This window comes from Phragmites australis, chromosome 3, assembly GCF_958298935.1.
Source record: "Phragmites australis chromosome 3, lpPhrAust1.1, whole genome shotgun sequence".
Lineage (NCBI taxonomy): Eukaryota > Viridiplantae > Streptophyta > Magnoliopsida > Poales > Poaceae > Phragmites > Phragmites australis.
The window spans coordinates 27,400,099-27,407,949 of record NC_084923.1 but is presented as its reverse complement, the minus strand read 5'-3'; the positions used below and the strand labels follow the sequence as shown (position 1 = coordinate 27,407,949).

General features: G+C 43.7%; 1 long non-coding RNA gene across 4 annotated transcripts; it reads right to left on the bottom strand.

Moving 5' to 3' along the window:
* Nucleotides 1–2,424: 2,424 nt before the first annotated feature.
* On the bottom strand, nt 2,425–6,939 carry LOC133912753 (uncharacterized). 4 transcript variants are annotated; one of them, XR_009908892.1, is made up of 11 exons: nt 6,549–6,939; nt 5,558–6,000; nt 5,147–5,220; nt 4,906–5,058; nt 4,560–4,816; nt 4,263–4,469; nt 4,077–4,169; nt 3,899–4,000; nt 3,399–3,802; nt 3,112–3,306; nt 2,425–2,628 (listed from the first exon to the last, which is right to left on the bottom strand). It is a non-coding gene; the product is annotated as an uncharacterized LOC133912753 (long non-coding RNA). The 4 variants fall into 4 exon arrangements; XR_009908891.1 differs by having other exon boundaries at nt 5,612–6,000; XR_009908893.1 differs by having other exon boundaries at nt 5,147–5,682; nt 5,768–6,000.
* Between the last annotated feature and the right edge of the window lie 912 nt (nt 6,940–7,851).

Here is a 7,851-nt window from a genome sequence, read left to right as displayed (position 1 = left end):
ATATACACCTTCATGTACAATAGATGTGCTAAGTTGAATAAGTGTTTCAAATAGTGCTAGAGTCAATTCCAAATTAATCTCTGCATTAGGTAGGTTCATATGCTTTGGTTGAGATTCTTATGGTTCTTTTTGTGTTGATTTGAAATGGAATCTCTCTCAATTTCAAAACCTACCCTTAGATTATGTTCAAATCAAATCCAATTAAAATTCAAATTCTTGGATTCAAATCATCTTCAAAAAGTCTTGAGATCCGAAGATAAGACATTCTAAATGAAGTTGATCTAAATTCAAAATCAAATCCAAATTCAAATACCTCAATTTGAATTTAAACTCTATTCTTATCCCAATTAATTCTTTTTCTCTCTTCTCGGGCCGAATTCACCTTCTTCTCTTTCTCTGCCCACCAAGCTGGCCCGTTCTCCCTTTTTCTCCCCGTCCTCGGGCGCGCAGGCTGCCGCAGTATTGTGCAGCCTAGCTTCCACATGCGCGGCCCATTCTCGCGCACCGGCCTACCGCCCACGTCCACCTGTGCGTGATCCGTGCCGTACACATGTCACGCATCGGCGCTTGCTCACACCTTCTCCTTCCCCGCTCTCCTCCAGCGCAATGTCGCACCGCGCTGTCGTGCGCCACCACGACGGCCGCCTCACCGAGTTAGCCATGACACTCTTCCGCTTTTCACGCTCTCTCCTCTCTCTGCTGCTGCCCATGCTTCACGTCATACCGTGCGACTTTCGCGCCCACACCCACGCTTGGCCGGCGCAAAGCACGCCCATGCCCCTGGAGAAAAAGGTGGGCGCTGGTTGCCAACTCGCCGCCGACGTCCCCATGACGCCAGCCCATGCGCACCACCTCTCTCCGCCATTCCTGCGCTCGGTGAGCCTCCCAGTTCCCTCTTGCGTCTACGTAGGTAGCGCGTAGGTGTCCCTAGGACTCCCTCATAGCTTATCACCGTGCGCTGCCATGTTTTGAATTCCTCCGCTGTAGTTGTGCTCGTCGCCGACGTATTTCTGCCCTGTGCTGAGGCCCGGCCATTGTGTCGTAATGACGAGAGGCGCTAGGCCTCTCCTCTATGCAGGTTGGCCCCTCCCCATGTAAGGGAAATGCTACCCAGTTCTGGCCTCGTTGTTGCCTCACTTTAGCCACCATCTGGTAGTTCTCTCACCGCCGGCCACCGTTGACGAGCGCCCAGCCAAGTCCGCCGTATCGCGTAGTAGGTCAGCGTGCATTCGTCTTCATGAAACCCCGACCGGAACGCTTCTCCGACGAGCATCCCAGTGCGCGCCGCCGTCAATTTCTCATCGTCGGCCGATTCTTCCCTCCCCTCCGCCGCTCGCCCAGCGCTAGCGCGCGCGCTTGAAGTGGCCTCGGGTCGTGGCTCGACCCAGTGGCCGGCCGGCCTGCTAGGCTGGCCCGGCTACCAAAGGCCGTATGCCATGGGCCAGCCTAGTTTACTTAACCCATTAGCCACCAGCCCAATACCTAAGTGGGCTAGTACTATGCGGCCTAGTACTGTGTATCAAGCCTGGCCCAGGCCCATCCAAGCCCGGATTCGGCCCATCCAAGCCCATTCAACCCAAATCCGTACTGTTCATGTGGGTCCCACCAATCACTGTTCATGTGGGGCCAGATTTTTATTCAGACCTATAAACAATGCCATTTCTTAATTTCTCGATTTAAATTCTGATTAAAACTTCCGGGAGCTGTAACTTCTCCGTTCTGGCTCTGATTTTGGCGATTCTTTCGCCGAAATTCATCTAAAATTGAGATCTACTCATCTGTCACGTCACTACAAGGAAATCAGGCTTTTGCCATGGGGGAAAATCATTGCATTAAGGTCAAAATCGTTGCAATAAACGTTTGTCGCAGCAATTTAAAAATCATTACTAGCCGTTGCAAATAGTACCGTGTTGCAAAGCTGTTGCCACATTTTTTTGTTTTGTTGCAATACATATTCTTATTGCAACTAAACTAATGTTGCATTAGCCAACATCTACAACGGCTATTATCATTGTAATATAATCATTACTATCACGACAAAATAGTTTTCGCGGCAATTAGTTATATCGCAACGAAATATGTTTCGTGGCAATTAGTTTTATGGCAATGAAATATATTTCGTGGCAATTAGTTCTATCGCAATAAAATATGTTTCGTGTCCATAGGTCTTATCGCGACGAAATATATTCATCGCAATTGGTTTTATCGCAACAAAGATATGTTGGTGGCAATATGTATTGCAACAACATTTGGCATTGCCATAAACCCTTATTGCAACAAAATTAGTTGCACTGGTACTGCAATGATTATATTATTCACTCCAATAGCACGAACATGGATACCAATTATACCCATTACATCATAGGAACAAATGATAAATGTGAATTATATAAAAACCAATAATAATTCACAATAAAATGCAAGTATGTGCTAACATCCAACAAAATATGAAACACGACATGTATTACATAAGAAAATCCACAAAGAAAATAATAAAGTTCTTAAGACTCTCATAACAGCATTAACACTATTCTTGGGAACATAGGGATTGCTTGTTCTCTACTTTTAAATTGCTTGACTTGTCCATGCATTGCATAGCACCGTGTGCTCCACTCAGATCATTCAATCCTATAAAAAAAACCAAAATTAGATAGGTTTGCAACAATGGGAAGAGTCAATACGTATAATAAAATAAAGTCATTGTGCTAAATCAGAGACTATATGAACTAAAACATTTGACCAATAATTTAACTTCTAATGGTTGCATGCACTACAACAAATCAGCCTTGTAGAGATAGAAATAAAACATGATGTACTATCTATGCATACCGAGGGGGTCCAGCAGAATGTCATATTTTAATTCTAAACAAAACAGTGGACACAACAAACTATAATATGACACACAGTCATAACTATAAGATCATTTAGCCAACATGAGAATTCCCACTTGTAAAGGAGCTTGCGTTTTTGGAACTCATGGCATAGTGTGCATCATAACCTGGATTTGTCTCTGAATTGTAACTAACATTGTAGTGATTGCAACATGCAGACAAAAAGCTAAAATAAAAATGCTTGTACAATGAACTTGTTGGAACAAAAATTTGCAATTACCTGATCATTCTGTGGCCGTGCATGCTTTCTAGCAGCTTGCGTAAGGTTTTGCGAGGTAATAAAACTTGCTGCTCCATTGGACTTTGTGTTTTGGAACAACGCACGCACTACATTAGGATTTCCATTGCTGTGACTACTCTTATTCGCAGTTGACCTAGGTGCATCCACACTCAAAATATTACTTTATATGTTACACTGCACAGTAGAAAGAACAATCAAATTGGAGCTCAAATTTCTCGTATAATGTGCAAAACGTTACTGAAACTAACATTTATCATGTGAATTACCTGCTGTGTTGTTGCTTGTCTCTGTTGTGCAAACATTGCCATCATCTCCTCCCTCAGTTCCTACTTGAGTTCCTCCCTGAGTTCCTCTCTTAGTGGTAGCCTTGCATTGTGCGCTTCTTCTTGCTGTTGAAGCCTTGATTGTTCGATTATCCTATCCCTTTCTGCATGTTCATTTGCAAGTTGATCTCGCAAGTTTCGAACCTCATCATGGAGCTCAACGTTTTGTCGTTGGGTTTCATCTATTTGAGCATGTATCCATGTCCATAAACCTTGGATGTTTTGCATCCTGTAGATGACCTATAGCTTGATTGGAAAATATTGTTTTCCTCTTCCTCTGCAAGTGCACATCCTTCAGTCTCTACTTCTCTGAGTTCTCTCTCACAAATTTTCGAGCATGCATTTTCCTAAGCAAAACCAAATTGTTAATCAATGAACTTCAGTTTTTAAAGATTGCACAATATTACTAAGCTTTAGTGTTACTTATGGCGAAGTATGCTCACATAGACAGCCTTAGAAGCAGCGTTGGACCATTGACCATTCTTCATATGAGTGCCTTGCCATAGAGACAAATCATTTGGCTCTTCACTTGTTTCCGTGTCTCTCTAAAATTGCAAATATATACCATGTCAAACAATATATCATTTCCTATGTAAAGAGACCACTCAATTCTATCCTTACCTGCTCATAGCTAAATTGAGAAAAAGATTTGGAACCCATCAAATGCTTGGTCTTCTATTTCTTACAATTTTCAGAATTTGGTTGGCTAAGCTTCTGCAAATATACACAGTGCAGAAACTGATTAGAAGTCTACTACATAGCATTGAAAGCAAATGTGTAATATAAAAGAATAAAATTCCATTGAACCTTGAATTTCTCAGTCCCGAAATATTTAATCAAGTAGTGCCACTCAACAATACCAACATCTTCATGCTTGTGTCTCATCCTCTCAGCATAAGTACTATATGCCGTGCATGTAGCATGCAATGTTGATCGCCATCCTCTATATCGCTCATTGGCAATATCCCAAATCGTCATCTTTGTACTCATGGTGTTTTTAAGGTTCCACTTATTCTGTTATAAATAAAAACACCCAATAGATAGTAAAGTTATTGCTAACTAGAAATATATACGTGGAATTGAAAGAAACAACAATGTACTAACCAAAACTTTTGAAGCTATATCATTTTTGACAATTTGATGTATATCTTTCCACTTTGTCACGCCAATGAGTGGTGCCTTTTTTCTTGTATACATTGCAATTTCATCCACAAAGGAGCGAGAGTTTATTCCTATGAGACCTCCCAACCTCGTTGAGAATTGAATTTCAAGTTTTTGAGAACCATTCGTGATTCGCTTTTTGGCTGCTGTTAAACCTTTGAGTGTACCACGACCACCTTTCTTGCGTGCTTGATCGGAAGCTATCAAGAATGTAAATATACATCCTCATCCAACCTGATTGTACCAAACATTTAATGGAATATTAAATCATGCATAAAAACAGAAGTACCAGTTGCTATCTTCGTACGATCACTCCGAGCATGAGATGGCCTATTTGTTGGTGATGGGGTGCTGTCATTGGTTTCGACAGCTGGGATGGTATTGTCATTAGTTTCGACAGCTGGGATAGGAGAACCCTCACTCTGCTCCTCTAAATATGCAACTGCATAATGAAAATTTCAGCAAATACTTCTAGAGATGAGATGACAAAGAAGAATATATAGCGTATATTGTGTAGCAAAAGAAATTACTAATATCTGGTAGTTCGCCTTGGTCCTCCAGCCATTCCTTGTATGCCTCAATTGTCTTCACTCTAAAGCAAAGCCTGCAAGTTATCAATATATCAGTTCTTGCAAATGTTGCTGCATAAATGATTCTAATGTGTGAAAAACCACATGATACATGCATCCAAATACAGATATGTTATTATGGAAAGCAAAACTCATGCTACAGTCCATAATTAATAGTCATCAATATATCATGCTCTAAAATCATCCGCAAAGCTCGCAAGTCATCAATATATCCATTGATGAATGCTGACTCTTTACTTTTAACACAAAAAAATAACCTAGCAACAGCACGTTCTGTAACGCTTGGAGGACACAAGTAGAATACTTGATAATCCATAACAGTAAGTTGAGTAGAAAGAAATTGATACTAACCTTTACATGGCCAATAAGAATACGTAGTGTATACAGTATAGCAAAACAAATTACCCATTGCTGGTTCTTGCTCCTTTAGCCAGTCCTTGTATGCATTGATTGTTTCCTCTCTAACTGGTTGTTCCCTATAGCGTTTGATGGGTGATATGCTCAGCTCCGTCAGTTGTTCCTTCGACAATACAAATCGAACCTTCTTCTCACTCTCATTACCTCTTATCATTCTCTCCACATCATCATGATAGTCTATCAGCTGCAGACTAGCCACCTCACTCCTACCTCTCTTGTAGTACAAAAAGTCCCTCGCTACATACCCAAGTTTCTCAATCAATAGGATAAGGTTATAATAGCAGATATCACCCTTATCCATTTCCGTCTGGAAGAATTCTTCTCCTGCAGGTTTCCCCTCGCAGTGAAAAACAAAAGTCCAACTGTCACCAGCCATCCTGTCACAAGATCATAAAATTCTGGAGATTAATTAATAATATGATGATAATCACATTCATCAATGAACAAGAATCGTCACAACTGAAAGCAAAATGGAAGATTTTTTTTGTCTATTAACTTTTGACCACAGAACTTGATAAATAATCATTGAGCTTACTAGCGACGACATGTATATCAAGGCACCAAAATAATACAAAGTTAACAAAAAAAAAAACTAGAAGGTTTCGCACGGGAACAAACTTTTGGGATCAATAGCACATGATGTAGAATTAAGACAACCAGTCATGAAGCATATTGGTAAATTCGATAATAATTGGTCCATATGAATTCATCTTTTGGTCGAGATTGCTAAATAACGGTTCCACCAGCTCTGGTTGATTGAGCGAATTTGAGCTATATACAAGCAGGCCATCAACAGTTCCAAACATCCCATGTATACAATACAAAACAAAAACCCAGCAAATCAGATTAGAGATGCACCTACTGGTAATGCAAAACCTGGAATGCACATGGTAATCAACATGGCAAAACCTACTGGCAGGCTCACATTTGCTCATCGCCTGCGCGCCGCATCAGTTTTTTTTTTTTTTGACTGAACAGGAGGTCATGGCCTGCGACGACGGGGCGACCTGCGCCTCCCTCCTGCGGCTGAGCATCTACCAGGGGCGCCCAGGGGTCCTAAGGTCTTCACGTCAAGGTCCAGGAGTGTGCTGGTCTCGTTCGAGAACATCCCTGCGGCGATCCAATCCGATCCGGTTTGGTGTCTAGGAGCGACGGCGGCGGATGCTAGGCCGGGCGCGCACGGCGCTGGTTAGGGAGGGAGTCTGACGGAGCAGAGCTGGGTTGTGATGGAGAGGGACGGCGTGCGGTAGGGCGGGCGAACGGGCCGCGCTGGGAGGTGGGCGAACGGGCAGAGATGTGATTGTGAATGGGTTGCGATGGGAGGAACTTCTTTGTGGAGAATTGTGGCGAGGACCACACCGTAACCAGGAGTCCACCGAAGGGGAATTTTGTTTTTTTTTTTCTGATCTGATAGATGGGTTTATGTACGTGCGGGAGTTCTGATATTTTAGGCAACTGCGATTGTTGTTTTGGAGGGAAATTTTATTTGGTGAGAAAATTTTGGTTGGAAATTTGACCAGTAACTGATAATATTTGGCGGGGAGCTAGGAGGTAAACTAGCTAGATGTTTTTTTTTATTTATCGGTGACATAGGAACCAAGGATTCCCGAGTCTCGAGGCTAGGACAGCATGCCACGTGGCGCCTTCCTCGGGGAGTATCTCCCTGAGGCCCGAGAAGACACAGTTTCAGGAGAAGACGCTCAGGGCCATGAACAGTGGTCTTCGAACCCCGAGACCAGGCCAGCAATCCGCCACGTGGCGCCATCCCGCGGAGTCTCCTCCGCAAGGTAAAAAACATTAAGTCCCGGGAGAGGGCGCTTGGGGCCACAGTCAATGGTCCCCGAGTACCCAAGTTCCCCAATGATCTGCGAAGTCTAAGTGCCGGGAAGAAATTGCTCGAGGAGGTATACGGTGACCCCCGAGCACCCAAGTCCCCCGACGATCAGGAAAGCTAAGTACCGGAAGAAGTGTGCCTGGGGCCGCGAGTGGTGGCCCCTTGGGCACCCAAGTACCCCGAGGACCCACTGAAGGAAGTTCTAGGAGAGAGTGTTCGGGGCTGCGAGCAGCGGCCCCCGAGCACTCGGTCCCCCGAAGGTCCGTACAAGTGTGCCCGAGAGAGAGTGCTCAGGGAGGTGAACAGTACCCCCGAGCACTCGGTTCCCCGAGGATTAAGAAAGGGCATTCTCGGGAGAGAGTGTTCGGAGAGGTGAACAGTGACCCCCGAGCAC